We start from the raw sequence: 14,929 nt of genomic DNA on the forward strand, positions 1-14,929 counted from the left end.
CTGTCTCTCTTTTTCTGTCTTTCTCTCTCTCTCTCTCCCTCTCTCTTCCACACACACGTGGCACAGATTGAAGCCTACCATAATATTTATTTTGGCCAAGATCCTGATCCCAAACAATAACTCAAAAAGTTCTCTTTTGTTGCGTTGGCTAACAAGCGGCCGAGGGGGGCGTAGTAGGCGGGCTGGGGCGTGGCATGTGCGCTGGCACCGTGAATGGCTTTCGCTTTCCCTCTCTTTGCTGCGCCCATTTTTTGCTCGGCTTTGTTGCTGTTGTTGTGCATTTGGCTTTTCAAGTCAAGTGCATTTGCCGGGGTTGGGTCTTCGGGCGGGATGGGCGATGGGGGATGGGGTGGGGGTTGGTTGTTGGGGGCTGCTGCTTGGGTACGCGCGAGTGCATTCGAATGCCTGGCATTTGGATTAACAACAATAACAACAATGCAACAACAACAACAACAACAATAATGAGCTCTTTTTGGCTGGCAGCTGGGCCACGCCCTGTTGAGTGCCCAACAGGGCGCTAAGCATCAAGTGCCAGCAATCGCCCCCAAGGAGCAGCCGCAACGAAGACAAGCTTCCAGCTCCAAGCTCGCCCCTTGATTGGGCACGTCATCGTAGTGGGCTTGGGCTGTGCCATAAAATTAATCAAAAATATTATTCCCTTCAAGCAGTCCAAAAATTATTTCGATTTGTAAATAATTTTTGAATTTAACAATTTTTTTTTTAAATTCCTTAAGTTTTTCGAAAGTCTCAAAATTTTCATTGCATATACAGTTAGCATGGATATGGGCATGTCACAGGAGGGTCTGTGCGGTGTGCTCAAGAAGAGCAAGGCCAGCCTGGACCTGAATGGGGTAGGTCGATCAGATCCAGATCCGCTCACGCCCAGGCCTAGTCCTAGTCGCAGCCTAATCGCTTTCCATGTAGCGTTTCATAGCCGAGCAACTGAATCTACCCGAAGCTTGTCTCGATGGCAAGCCGAAGCCGAACCTAACCTCTAAAGCCAGTCATAAGACCCTGGAGTCGCGTCATCAGTCTAGCGATATGGAACCATATGGCAAAAGCCTTGTGGAACTAACCGAAACGGGCTACGAACCACACGACAGGCATCAATAGCCGATCCATCAGTGCTGGATAAGGTAATGCTGAGCTCTTTTAACAGTCTGAAATTTGTATTTGCATCTGCTTCCCGTTTCAAGACCTCGCCGTATAGCCGCATCTATTCAATCCGAACGATAAAAGCTTTTGTTTTCCCATTTTATTTTTTTCACAAATTCCGAATCGAAAACTTTGGCCCGTCCCACCAAATGACGCAAGAGGAAGCAGTTGAAGAACTCTAAGCCATTATATAGATAACCTTTTCACAAATAATATGTAAATTGAAATTTTGATTGATTGACCTATAGTAAAATTCGCAAATTTCTAGTTTTAAATGGTTTTTACCCCGTGCGGGACGCCGAGTTAATACTGTGATGGAGCCAACCGCTGCTTCGGCTGGCGGCAAGAACTCCTCCTCCTCCTCCTCCTCCTCCTCCTCCTTGGCTGTTTACAATTATGAACTGGCATTCGAAATATCTCTGCCGTGTTGTCCAAATGTCGCGTGCGCGTTAAGCACGCCAAATGTCTTAAGTGCACAATGGAGCCACAGACCCGACTTCCAGCAGAAGCAGAGGACTTACATCCACCCGTTTGCTCTCACTCCCACACACAACAATGTGCTAACGGGGCGTGCGAATATTTCAACGTGATTTTAATGCTCTAACGTAGGGTATTATCCTTTTGTTGCAGAGCCCGAGAAACTCGTAATACCACGTATTATATTATATATTATAAAATGATGAAAATCCTAATTATAGAGACAATTCTAATGATAATGTTAATGCTAATGCTAATGCTAATGCTAATGCTAAATTATGTTTATGACAAGGACAATGACAATGACAATGACAATGACAATGACAATGACAATGACAATGACAATCACAATGACAATGACAATGACAATGACAATGCTAATAAAAATTAATGCTAATAATTATGATGGTGCAGTGCATCGCTTAGTCGGTCACTCCCCACGCGAACTCTCTTATTTTTTCGTGTTTCTTTTGGGTTTTTGCCATTTACACTTGAGCGAAGGGTGCGAATTTTGTCACTCCGTTAACGTCAAGGCCATGAATACATCAGCTGAAGATGCCGCGGATGCGGCTGAGCGCAGTTGCTCTCTGTATGTGTGTGTGAAAGGGGCGTGGCTAAGTGGCAGGCGTTGGGTCTGTGTATAGGACATACGAATGAACAGTTGAATGCTTGCTTTGGCTGCCTTTGCGGATTCTTCAACTGCTTCTTGCTTGCTGTTGTTGTTGGCAGCATTTGAACCCAAAAATATTTCACACCTATGTGGGTGTAGTGTAGTGTGTGTGTCTATCGTGTGCGTGTGGCAAGTGGCAGTTGCTGCTGCTGCTCGTTTGGCTGTCACTTTGGCTCGTCGCATTGCCGCTTGTTGAAATTCATTAGGTAAGGCGGGGCGTGGCGGCGGGCGGATGCAGAAGCAACGGCACATGCAGCATGGCAGACAAGGCACGAGACAATGGCAGCCGTGACAAACGTAACGGAAGACGGCACAGACAGTTTGATATAGAGAGAGAGAGAGAGAGAGAAACAGAGAGAGGGAGGGGGACAGGGCTACTCCTGTGACAGTGGCATGTCTAAATGTCGACGACAGGCCATTTTCTATAACTTATCTGATTTTAATTGCTTCAAACATGTGCGTGCACGCTCATTGTCTGCTATGTGTGTCCGTGTGCATGTGTGTGTCTACTGCTTGGCAGCGCATCCTTTTTTTTTGTCGCTGTCAACATTATTTCACGTTGAGCGTTTCGTCGCCAATTCGCCGCACAGTGCTGCCACTTGGCAGACAAGTTGATGACCCTCCCCCTACATAGTCGTTCTACTCCCACCCGCTGATTTTACTATGCACGTCCACCACGTACTATGTCCCATGTGTGCGTCTCTCTCCCACTCCTCACTCTCTCACTCACTGTGTGCGTATGTTTATCTCGCCGTCTTTTTATGAGCTTTGTCGGGCTTTGATGTTAATTACCCTGTAACAACGACGACGTCCTTAGCGCTATAGTATCTCCTGCTTCTCCCTCTCTGTCTCTCTTTCTCTCACACACAGGATCTCGCTCAATGCGAGACGCTGGCAAAATTTTGGCCTGACGCTTGGTAAACAAAATAGCAGCAGTCGCCGCCGGCAGCGCTGCTGCTGTGTGTCGCTCGCTGGCCGAGATTATCTCCAAGGACCTATAAATCCAGTCATTAAAGTCAAAGTCACAAGACGTTGCCGGCTTATCAGTGTCGGGAGCGGCTTTCGGGCACCGTCCTCTTGCTCTTACTCCTGCACACGCTGCGCTTTATAATAAAATTAAGCTAAAAATACACACCAACACACGCCATACGCACATAGCAAGCAGCGCTGCTTGTCTAGTTTTTGTTTTGTTTTTCTTTTCGTTTTGCTTCATTTCTTATTTTTTTTGTTTTTGCTGTAGCTTTTGGCTATGTTTTTATTGCACGCATGTAGTTGGCACTCTGCGGTGTTGTTGTCTGTTGTCTGCTTAAGCAGCGTTGCCAGATGTTTTTTGCAAATATGCATACGTGCCTGTCGTCGTCCGCCCGTTGCCACCCGCTGCGCTGTCTCTGTTTAAAGCTAAAAATTAAGCCATAAAGCTTCTGCTTAAAGTTTAAATGTGTTATCGTCTTGAAAATTACAGCAATTTAACATGTCGTCAAGTAATTTAGAATAAAAGGCGCTTAAAGCTATCTGTATATACTTGACATATGTATATTATATATATTTATATCCTATATTATATTAAATTCGATTTGTTTTGACTATCAGTTGCTCATCTTATAACTTGTCCCACAAATCTAACTCAAATAAACTTATAAAAAAGAAAAATATATACAATATAAATAAATTCACTTCTAATTCGATTTCTGATCTCTGACATTTCGATTATGTCAGCTACAATCGCAGCCTTAAATCACAATCAGCCAAATTTGTTGAAGGGCAAACGAGGGCAATTGACAGCTAGATATGTCGTCGCTGGTGGGAGACGGAGACAAGGCCTTGCCTGGCAGAGTGGACTCAAACATACGCACACATACACTGCTAGCACTTAACTCACCGACGACCCGCTACCGCTGGTATCAACGGACTCTATTAAAAATGCTTACAAATGCGCTTAACATTCGAATGTGCTGCAAATAAATCTCCATATGTGAGTTGACAGGCCTTCGCCCGGCTGCCCTGCTGTTTAACTGTTAAGGCGCCTGCCACAGTGCTGCCATATCAGTGTTGGCCAGAAAACGGTTAGTTATGCATACTAGACACTCAGCAAGCTAAAGTGTGTAATTTAAGAATTAAGCATTAGGTTAAATACACTTAACATTATTTTAACAAATATTATAAAATTATGAATAGAAACTAGTATATATTAATAAATAATACTAAATGGCTTTTTGTGTGACTCTTGAATAAATTTCTAGCCTGCTTAAAGATAAAATCTGGCTAGCTAACTAAAATAAAACAGAAATAGCTAGAGCTAGAGTTATTGAAAGAGTCATTTGCTCGCTGAGATTTAGCCGTAAAAAAGCCAACGTCTTTGCACTGGGCAGTAAGTCTTGAGCTTGCTTTTTCCGTTATTTATTTGTTTTTTTTTTTTGTGGGGTAAGTAGTGTTTGAAAGATTTTAGCTGTAGCTGTAGCTGTCGCTTAAAAGCCATAAATAACTCATGCCTTGTTGCCAGTATCGGCTGCTGTCGATAGTTATCGGCACCCAAAGTCAAACCCAACCCCCTCGGATTGGTCAGCAGCAGCAGTAGCAGCTGGCAGAAGTCACAGAACGTCAAGTGTAGTAAAAAAAGTGCTTTAAGGCCCAGCATATAGAAAGACAAAGAGCGAGTGAGAGAAGGGCAGCGTGAGAGTAGTGTGTAAGTGTGAGTAGTGTGAGCCTATAGAGCTGACTGGGGTTAGCGAGTTGCGATTGTGATTTTCACTAATTTTGCTCATGTTGCCTGTCAAATTGGATGCCATGTGTGGGTGTCATTAATGTCAGCGCCCAAACCCCTGCAGCAAAAAAGACAAAAGGCGACACAGAAAGACACTAACTGTATGTGTGTGCTTGTGTCTGTTAGACAGTTGCAGACATAGAGACGACTCATTAATGCCACTCATCAAAACTATAACTAATGTCGTCGCAGGGCGACAGCAGGCACATGAATATCCAGGCATAGCTATAAATTGAGGGTGTATGCGTGTGTATTTGTGTGTGTGTGTGCTGATGGCATTTGTCGCCTGTCGATGTCCTTTTGTCGGTTGGCATTTAGCTATATTCGCTTAAATTGCTGCTAATTTTGTTTATCGCAGGACAATTATCCAAGCGAACGAACTGACAAATGAGCCAAACAACACACACTCACACACCCACATGTGTGTGTCTGTGAGGTGTGTGTATGTGTTTATGTTTATATGTTGCCTTTAGCTTTAAAGCGCTCTCAAGCTTTTGGCTAGCTTTATGACTCTGATTTTAATAGCTAAACACAACACAACATACACATACATACAGCACAGCAGCAGCAGCAGTAGCAGTAGCTCGCACACGTTCGCATCTTTATCCAATTATGAATTTTTTGTCATTATGCCGCGTCCATGGCAATGCCCAAGCCACGCCCTCAGCCCCACCCCCCTTTCGACTTAGTACAAAAAAAAAGAACGAAAATCTCATTATGATTTCATTTCGTTCAAATGAAGCGCTGCGTGCGGCCAGCTGGTTGGGGGTTCAGTCCAGGTGGACTGGGCAGGTGAGCTGGATAGCTGTGGCATGTGTTGGTTCCCTGCAATTGGCGCTATGGGCCAGTTGGCTGCAACCAAAATCAACAAAGAGACAAAAAAAGAAACTTGACTTTGCCCGACTCCTGTGTGTGTCCCGTTATGTCCCGTGGCTGCCGTGGACAACGGGATAAGGCGATAAATTTATTTTAAAATAAAATTTACTTTCCCACTGCTGTTGCTCGTTACGAATACCCTGCAGTTAGATAACGCAATAGGGTATACAATATTTTGTACTTTATAAATTAAACATTTAGCTATACAACAATTTTTAAGAAAAAGTGAAAAAACTTGGTTATTTAGCGCTCGCAGGTTCTTTTATTATTTATATTTTTTTCATTTTATAACATAAAAACAAATCGAAAATCGATTATGCCTCGTAGGCCTCGATTTGACCTTTTATATTCATGATAATAAACACATTTTTCTCGCATTTTTTGTCAAAAACATTTCAAACGCATTCGAAACAATTCAACTCACAAATTTAAACTAAAATCGTTTCAAAACTTTCGAGGCCAACGAGGTATTCCCCAACATTGTAAAGCATTATATTTATATATAGGTAAATATATATATATATATATTGATATGTAGGTATATATTTGATAAATCAGCATGGATCAGAACCATATTAATTCCCAATTGGAGAAATTGGAGGAGTCAAAGCTAATTGCAAAATATCCAATGGGCTTACCAAATGGAAGCTCAATATTTCTGCAGAAGCGTTTGAATAAGGGTTACAAATATTTCGATTCGGGCGATTACCAGATGGCCAAACAGAAGCAGAATAAAACGATTACCGGCAGTATTATTCCAACGCCCGAAACCGTGCCAAAACGCAAAGCTTGCATCATACAAACTTCGAATTTTTTGAAGAAATAGATCATATATATATATATATATATATATGATGATGCAGTTTTCAATTTGAAGAATTTGTTTTCAAAAAAAAAACCAAATCGCTTATTACTCGCTATGTATATATATTTCTATATGTATATATCTGAGTGTATGTTTGTGTGTCAATAAAAATATTTGCACTAGCAATATGTTTTTTCTCTTATATCTACAACATTTTGCTTTCGATGCTAAAAAATATATATATAAATGTTAACAGAGCTTATAACTTTCAGTGAAGCAACTCTTCTTACTAAAAGCTTCCTTTAAGATTTTTTTTAAATTTAAATATATTCATATCTTTATACATTTCTAGTATTTTAATGTATTTAAATATATATTACTTTGTTTATATATGTATATAATTCATTTTTGTTTATATTTATATATTTATATTTATCTATATATTTTTTAAACTTTTTCATATGATATGTATATATTTATATTATTTGCTCTACTCAATTTCTTTTACAGGGCAGCGCTCCGTCTACGCTCGCATTGCAAATGCATTTTAATTTTTACCGTTATTTTTTCTTTCTTTCACTTCTGTCCTGTGCTTACTGTTGTTGTTGCTGTTTAATTTTGTTTGCTTGCCTGGCGTGGTCGCTGTCTCTCTTCTGCTTTGCTTTGTCGTTGCTGCTGTTGTTGCTGTTGTTGAGCTGTGCTTTAAATATGTATTGTTGTTGTTACTGTGATTACCTTGCCTGGTCTGTCCTGGGCTTGCCTCCATTGGCTTTACCTTAACGGTAAAAAGATGTGCTGCCGCTTTTGTTATTATTGCTGTTGCTGTTGTTGTTGTAGCCGTTGTCCTGTCGTATTTAAATTAAAATGTTATTTATGTCAGCTGTTTGATTTCTTAACTTGCCGCCCACCCACTGCCACAACCCTGCGGCACATATTTTCTTTCCACCTCTCTCTCTCTCTCTTTCTCCTCTCATTCGCATTTCTTTTGTGTATTAGATCGCCAGCAACAACAAAATAAGCTGCTTAGTTAGTGTTAAACGGCTGGTAGGGCAAGTGGAGTTGGGGCGGGGGCAGTGCTTGTGGCAGGAGGAGGGGTAGAGGGAGGAGTACTAGAGAGCTGTAGTTCGTTGTGTGGCGCAGTTGCTGCTTGCTGTGCCGAGAGACTTATTCCCTAAGTATCTGCAGCACACATGTATGTGTGTGCCAAGTGTGTGTGTGTGTGTGTGTGCTGTGTGGGCGCCTTTCTTTTCCAGCTAAACGTATGGCAACTTTGTTAACTTTATGAAAATGAACCTTATTAATCTTTGCTCATATACATATATATATATATATATATAAATATTTATATATATATATACATATATGTCAGCGATATCTTAATACGAGAGAACTTTGTACTTTTGGTTCGTTGATAGCGCCGCTAACTCTGGGATATAGTCAAATTATTCATTTTGATTGCGATATATGTTACATGAACTTTTGATGTTGACTAAGATGAGTATATATGTATATACTCTATAAATAAATATTAAGGATATATATTTCGTATTCTGCTTAACATTCGAGTTGTCCAGACTTTTCAGTTTATATAGAGCTAGATCTCTCTAGCACATTTCTTTATTATACATATATTTCATAGACTTACAGCTGTGACCTGAGAGCAGTTACATTCTGATCCTACTATACATCCAACTTTTATTCCTATACATATATACATCGATATCTATATACCTATCTATATTTCTCAATGTTGTTTGCTTCAACAATATTTGGGTGCAGCATTTTTTTCTATTTTATTTCATGTGTTGTTATTTATTTATTGTTTTGTTGTTCTGCTACTGCCTTATTCTTCTTCTAATTTTATTGTATTTTATTTGTTGTCTCGCTCTGCTGAGCTTTTTTTTGCTGTTTGTTTGCAGCTCGCTCAGCACTTGAACATTTGCCATCTCTTTTCCCCGCAGCCCCTGACAATTTACCGTTGTTGGTGTTCTTCTGCTTTACTATTCCTCTGCTGCTGCTTCTTCTTCGTACTTTTTTTCTCGTCTGATTGCGATTGTCACTGCGAGCCACGCTACGACACATGTGCAGCTGCCTACGTCTGTGTGCGCGTTTTTGTGTGTGTGTGCGTGTGCTTGGCACTGGCTTCTGATTGGACACAACACACACGCACACAGTCGCAAACAGTTGCGACACATGCACACACATACACATACAGCGTAAGCGCTTGGCTATTTCGTAGGCTCCACCCACCGCACATAGCGGAACATGCATATGTACGTGTGTGTATACGTTATTTTGGTATATAAGCCATATATATATATACACCCACTGACAGCTTGTCGCCCACACAATGGTCATATGTGCGCGCCCCTATGTGTGTGTGTATGTGCCTGTATGCCTGCATGTGTGTGTGTGTTTGGTTAGCTGCGTCAATAGAACAGATAAATCGATTTCATTTTGGTTTTCAGCTTTCGTTTGTTTTTGTTGCGTTTGCTGCTGCTGGTGCTGCTGCTGCTTCTTGTTGTTGTTGCAGTTGAAGCTGCAAAAATTTCCTATTGCATAACATTGGGCGCTGCGACTCTCCCACTCATTCTCTCTCCCTCTCTCTCTCACTCTCTCTCTGTTGCTTTGTGGCCAGCCACGCCCACTAATTTGGCATTCTGTTGCCACAGTCAAGTGAAGCACAAACACGAAGCTTGCAGCTTAATGCGATCAAAGCATCTTAGCCAAAAGTACACTGAAAAAAAACAGAATGTCGAATCATTTTGCTAAAAGCTTCATTGCAGTCTTATACTTATTAAAAATAGTTAAATGAGGCATATTGCTCTTATGCACATGTGTGTAATAGCTAGAACAAGGCGCAGCCTAAGCTTAAGAGTATATAGAAATATATTTTCTGATCAGATGATGTTGGAGCCTTGACGACTTAACTTTGCCTCTGCGCGCGTCTGCCTATTTGTCCGTCTGAACCTCTTTCTGTCTTGCTCTGTGCCTGTGACATTTCTGTGTTTGTGTCTTCGTCCGTCTGTCCATCTGTATAATTGCATCTCTGCTTATGCAGCAATCCGCCCGTCCTTCCTTCTATTCGTCGATCTATCTTTCTGACCGTCACTGTATCCATCCTTCCATCCGTCCATTCGTCCATTTATCCGTCTGTCTGTCTGGCCATTTATCTCTTGTCTCTATTTGTCTGTTCGTCCGTTCCTCCATCTGTCCCTCCGACCCACTGCCTGCCGTCTGTCCGTCTAGCCTTTCGTCCGTCCATCCTTCAGTTCATCCGTTCCTCCGTCTGTCCGACCATTTGCCTCTTCGTCCTTCCATCCGTCCTTCCATCCGTTCGTCCGTCCATCTTTCTATCAGTCTAGCTGCCTCTCTATCTCTCTATTTGTCTGCCATCTGTCTGCATAAAATCTATCTCCAGCACTGCTTAGATCGGCTTGCTTGAAAACATATTGCTAGACTATTTCTCTCGGTGCAGCTGGCAGCTGTGACCAGATAATACCGGCAAAGAAACTTCAAAAGAGCACGGAAATGATTTCATTACCAGACACGTTCCAGCCGCATCACGTGGCCAGCGAAAGGCGTCTAAAACAAGGCTGATGGGCGTGGCAGTGGGGGGGGGGGGGTTGGGTGTTGCGGGCTACTCGTTGGCTGTAAAGTGTGTGCGAAAACTCTTAACGTGAGCGTCACGTACGCAGCGCGCTTTTATTAAGCTGCAAGAGAGGCAGAGGCAGCAGAGAGCGGGGAGGGGGAGGGGGAGTGGGAGTTAGGCATTGATTACCAATTCAGCGGTCATCTAATCACGGCTCGGCCAGGTTGCCGAACGTGCCACATGGGGCACAGCAGCGCCAGAGCAGCCAAAAAATGCGTCAGCTAATTAAAACGTACTAAAGCAGACGCTGACGTGTCTTCGTCTCTCTCTCGCGCTACCCCCCTCTCCCTCTGACACCCACTGTGTGTGTGTGTGTGTGTGTGTGGCATACTTTCAGCTGGCGCAATTTATGAACCATAATTTCTATAAGCCAAACAACCCCCGCACTTAACTTTCCCCCTTTATTTTGCTCGCGCCCCTCTCGCTCTACCCCAGCCTCTCCCTCCCGCTCTCTCGCCCTCTCTCTCTCTCTCTCTCTGTGCGGCGGCTAAAGCGACAAATGCGCCAGCAATTTAGTTAATTGCCTGCAATTATCCCAATGAGCGCCTTGCCTGAGCGCCAATGTCAGCCACCCCCTCAACCCCCCGCCAACCCCTATCCGCACTTTCATAAATTGTCGCGTATAAAGAGTCGTATATCTTTTGGCAAGGCCAACTTATTGTATTTATGACCCGATGGCGCTTCGCCAAGCAGCTAACAATTAGCACAGTTCCCAGCGGAACTGCGCCAAGCATCCATTATCTAACACTCTCGGCTGGAGCTACTTGGGGCGCATCTAGATTTGGTGTTGCCTAAGTCAAAGACCTCATTCTTAAGGCTTTGTCTAAGGCTTAGGCCTCAGCTAGACGAGGCTGAGGTCAAATCAGCTTGCCTTGATATCTAGAGAAGCAAGATCTCGAACCCAAGATCCCAGACCTAAGAGCTAAGTCTTAGTCTTAGCTGGACTATGAGTTCAAGATTCGATTCGTAAACTAGTCTTAGTATTGGGATAAAAGATATCAGATACGATCTCATGTAGTCACTTTTATAGGAACTTTCGACTTCTTCGCTTAGACCTAGTAAAGTTTTTGTGGTTGAATGAAAATTCAAAAGGAATTCTTAAGTTGTCCGATTCATAAGTTTCATTGAGTTCCGTTTTGACAGGTCTCGCATAGCTTATTTAATATCTTGAGCAAAAGAACGAAAAATCCGTATGGATGTTATGTAGCTCAAATTCCGGTTTAAGCCCGGTTAAAGCCAGGTTTAAGCCCGCTTTAAGCCCTTTGCTGGCAATGCTGAATCATTTTACCTTTTACCTGCATTAGTTTCATTGATATTCAAATGCTTTTGTGATAATCCAAACGGATCAAGGTTACGTTTTAAGAATTCATTCTTATTTCATAGATTTTTCCTATTTTTTCTATTATGATTTAAGGCATTTTATATGAGGAAACCATTGAAAATGAAAACAGCTTTAGAATTGATGGACAATGCTGAAGCAGGCGTCAGTGCACTGCGCTGATCGGGCTGTATAGCCGCTGTTCCTTCGTCTGTGTGTCCGTCCGTCCTTCCGACCTTCCGTCCTTCCATTTGCTTGCCTCTCAATATGCTCGTGCGTTTCTTCTGCTGGCAATCTGCTCGTCCATCTGACCAGCTGTCCAGCTGCCTAGCTAAACACCTATGCGTGTGTCCCTTTCTCCTGTGTCCCATCTCTTTTTAGATAAAGTTGTTCCATGAAATCGATTTAAATCAAGAGCTATATAGCTGGATATATGGAGTCTGTAGATGCCATCAAAAGTAAACTCAGATATTCTTGGGTTGCCTGGTTCCACTTAAGCTAGAACATGTTCTTAGTTGAAAAGAGGTAGAGTATCTATCCGTCAGGCACTCCCCTTTGATGCGCGCTTCACTGTTTCAATTAGTTTCTCTCTCTCTCTCTCTCTCTCCCTCTCCCTCTCTAAGTACCTCAAGCAATTGCCTTTGCTTCAAATATTGAACTCAATTTAAGTTATTTGATTTGCAATACAGATATATATATCTATATATATACATATGTGCTGTAATTATGTTGAGGGCGCTGCCACGCCCATCTGCCACCGCCCATTGCGCAATAGTTTGCAATCGAACTTTCAAAGTTGCGTCGCAAAATGCAATTTAGGCAAAATTTTGATGTGATGAGACCGCACACTCCTCTGCTTGCGTGTGTGTGTGTGTGTCATGTGTGTGGCATGTGACATGTGGCTTGCCGTTAAGTCAAGCCCTGGCTCTGTCGCGCTGTCGTGTCTTGAGCTGTTCCGGGCCCAAATGACATGCCATTTAATGTTAAACTTTAATGTTTTCTTGTAAGTGAAGTCATAATTTTGTAGCGCTCAGGAGCGGAGCGGGGGTGGGAACAGCGCATGGGCCCGCTTAGCGGCAACGGCGGCGGCGGCTGCTGCTGCACAGGTGGGCATTATTTACGCTCGCACCCGACTCCCGCAGCGACTCTGTTTTGTTATTTATATACAGCTTGGCAGGCGCCAACGACAGAGGGGGCGTGGCAGGGGTGTGGGCGATTGTGGCGCTGACGGTAACGAGCTCATGAAATAATGCGCCAAGTGGCGTCGCCAAAGTGTTTTATGCCATAATATTTATCTGCCTACGCTCACACAGCCCCCAAGCCCCAACGAGGGGGCGTGCGGCTGGGCCCCTGCGTGTGTGTGGCTTGCCGTTCATTATGGAAATCGTGGATTTGCCAAATGTTTGCACGATCATTTGTCATTTCGGGTTTTCCCTTTTTTTCACGGCTTTCCCCCACACTGGAAAATTGTTGTGCATGCATGATATATAAGCATCAAGCGAATGTCGCCTCAGCAATCACGGGGTTGCCACAGTGACGCTAAGTGCTCTGTTGTGTGCGGCTCGGGCGGCTGAGGTGGCCCGCCCAGACGCTCCATGCGCATTAGAGTCGAGCATTTGCATTTTGGGTCTGCTGTGCAATCGAGTGATTGATCGACTCGCTCAACCGATTGGGGAATTCGCTGTCTGCAAGCGACGTACTGGAAAGGTAAGAGAGAAGAGAAGGGAAGAGAGAAAATATGGGAAGAGAGAAGGGAGAGAAGAGAGAAGACAGGAGAGAGAAGAGGGCAGAGAGAAGAGAGAAGACAGAAGAGAGAAGGGAGAAGTGAGAAGAGAGAAGAGAAGAGAAAGCGAGAAGGAGAAGAGAGAATAGAGAAGAAGAAAGTTAGAAAGAGAAGCGTGAAGGGAGAAGTGCAAAGTGCAAAGTGCAAAGTGAAAGTGAGAAGAGAAGAGAGAAGAGAGAAGAGAGAAGTGAGAAGCGAGAAGCGAGAAGCGTGAAGGGAGAAGTGCAAAGTGCAAAGTGCAAAGTGAAAAGTGAGAAGAGAGAAGAGAGAAGAGAGAAGAGAGAAGAGAGAAGATAGCATAGAGACTAATGAACCTCATCTCAATATCGGTTCGATATCCGCCCTTGAAAACGTAGAAAAGAGAAGTGACAAGTGAGAAGAGGGAAGAGAGAAGACAGGAGAGAGAAGAGAAGAGAAGATAAGAATGATCTATTCGTATTCCTTCTATTCCCTCTATTCGCCCAACGGGTTCTACCTACTCCACACACTCTTCTGTCTGAGTTCATGAAGTCGCTGAGGCTTCTCAGTTCTCATTAGCTCGGGGAATTTGTGGTCTAGACTGCAAATTAAAGTCTCGCACGCACTTTAACCCAAACAGGCACGAGACTCTGACAAATTCTATTGATTTTTCGGTAAAAGTTTATCACGTGCCCGAAACACCCTGTGTCCAAGCACAGGGCATTTCGAGTTGAGCAACTTTTTGCTATTTTCAAAAAACTTTGACGAAAGAGCAAGAGAGAGAGGGGGAGAGGGAGGGACATAGAGAGAGATAGAGAGGTCGCTGAAGAAGTTTCAAAAAAACAAAAACAAAAAAATTTTGTTGTTGCAAACTTTTGCGACGCACTAAATGTTATCAATGTTGTTGTTGCTGTTGCGTCTAAGCCAAAGAGTGGGAGAGAGAGAGAGAAGAGAAACAACAAAAAAAAAATAGGCCACACGCAACTCTTTAAAGAGGCGTCGAGCAGCATCCAGGCCACGCCCCCCTCACGCGCAATATCAGAAAACTTTGCAATTAGGTATTGTCAAAAGTTTCCCTCGTTGTTGTTGTTGTCGCTTCAGTTGTTGTTGTTTGGAACTTTGGCGACGAAACGGCCTATAAAATAATATGAACGAGTGTGACCAACTTTTGAGCACACAGCAAACGTGGCCAAAGGGGGGGGGGGGGGGGGCGTGGCGCGGCATCAGCTGATCAACGCTGGCGCCACAGCTGTTAACAGGGGCTGAGAGGGCGCGGCTGTTGTTGCTTCTGGCGAGACGAAACTTCGGCTAGCAGCAGAAACTTTGCAGCCAGCAACAACAACAACAACAAACGGGAAAAAAGGGTTTTTTATTGTACTTTTTGTTGTTGTTTTGTGAGTTATCCTTGCAGGATGTTAATGAGCACAAGACAGCCGCAGCAAGGCTTTAAAGAGTTGTCAAACGTTGCGCTTTG

General features: G+C 43.4%; 1 long non-coding RNA gene across 1 annotated transcript; it reads left to right on the forward strand.

The window, feature by feature from the left end:
* The first annotated feature begins 669 nt into the window (after nt 1–669).
* On the forward strand, nt 670–1,823 carry LOC111595075. The gene is made up of 4 exons (XR_002751169.2): nt 670–851; nt 925–1,136; nt 1,197–1,371; nt 1,424–1,823. It is a non-coding gene; the product is annotated as an uncharacterized LOC111595075 (long non-coding RNA).
* The last annotated feature ends 13,106 nt before the right edge of the window (nt 1,824–14,929 follow it).

Source organism: Drosophila hydei, unplaced genomic scaffold, assembly GCF_003285905.1.
Source record: "Drosophila hydei strain 15085-1641.00,03,60 unplaced genomic scaffold, DhydRS2 tig00000296-arrow-arrow-pilon, whole genome shotgun sequence".
Lineage (NCBI taxonomy): Eukaryota > Metazoa > Arthropoda > Insecta > Diptera > Drosophilidae > Drosophila > Drosophila hydei.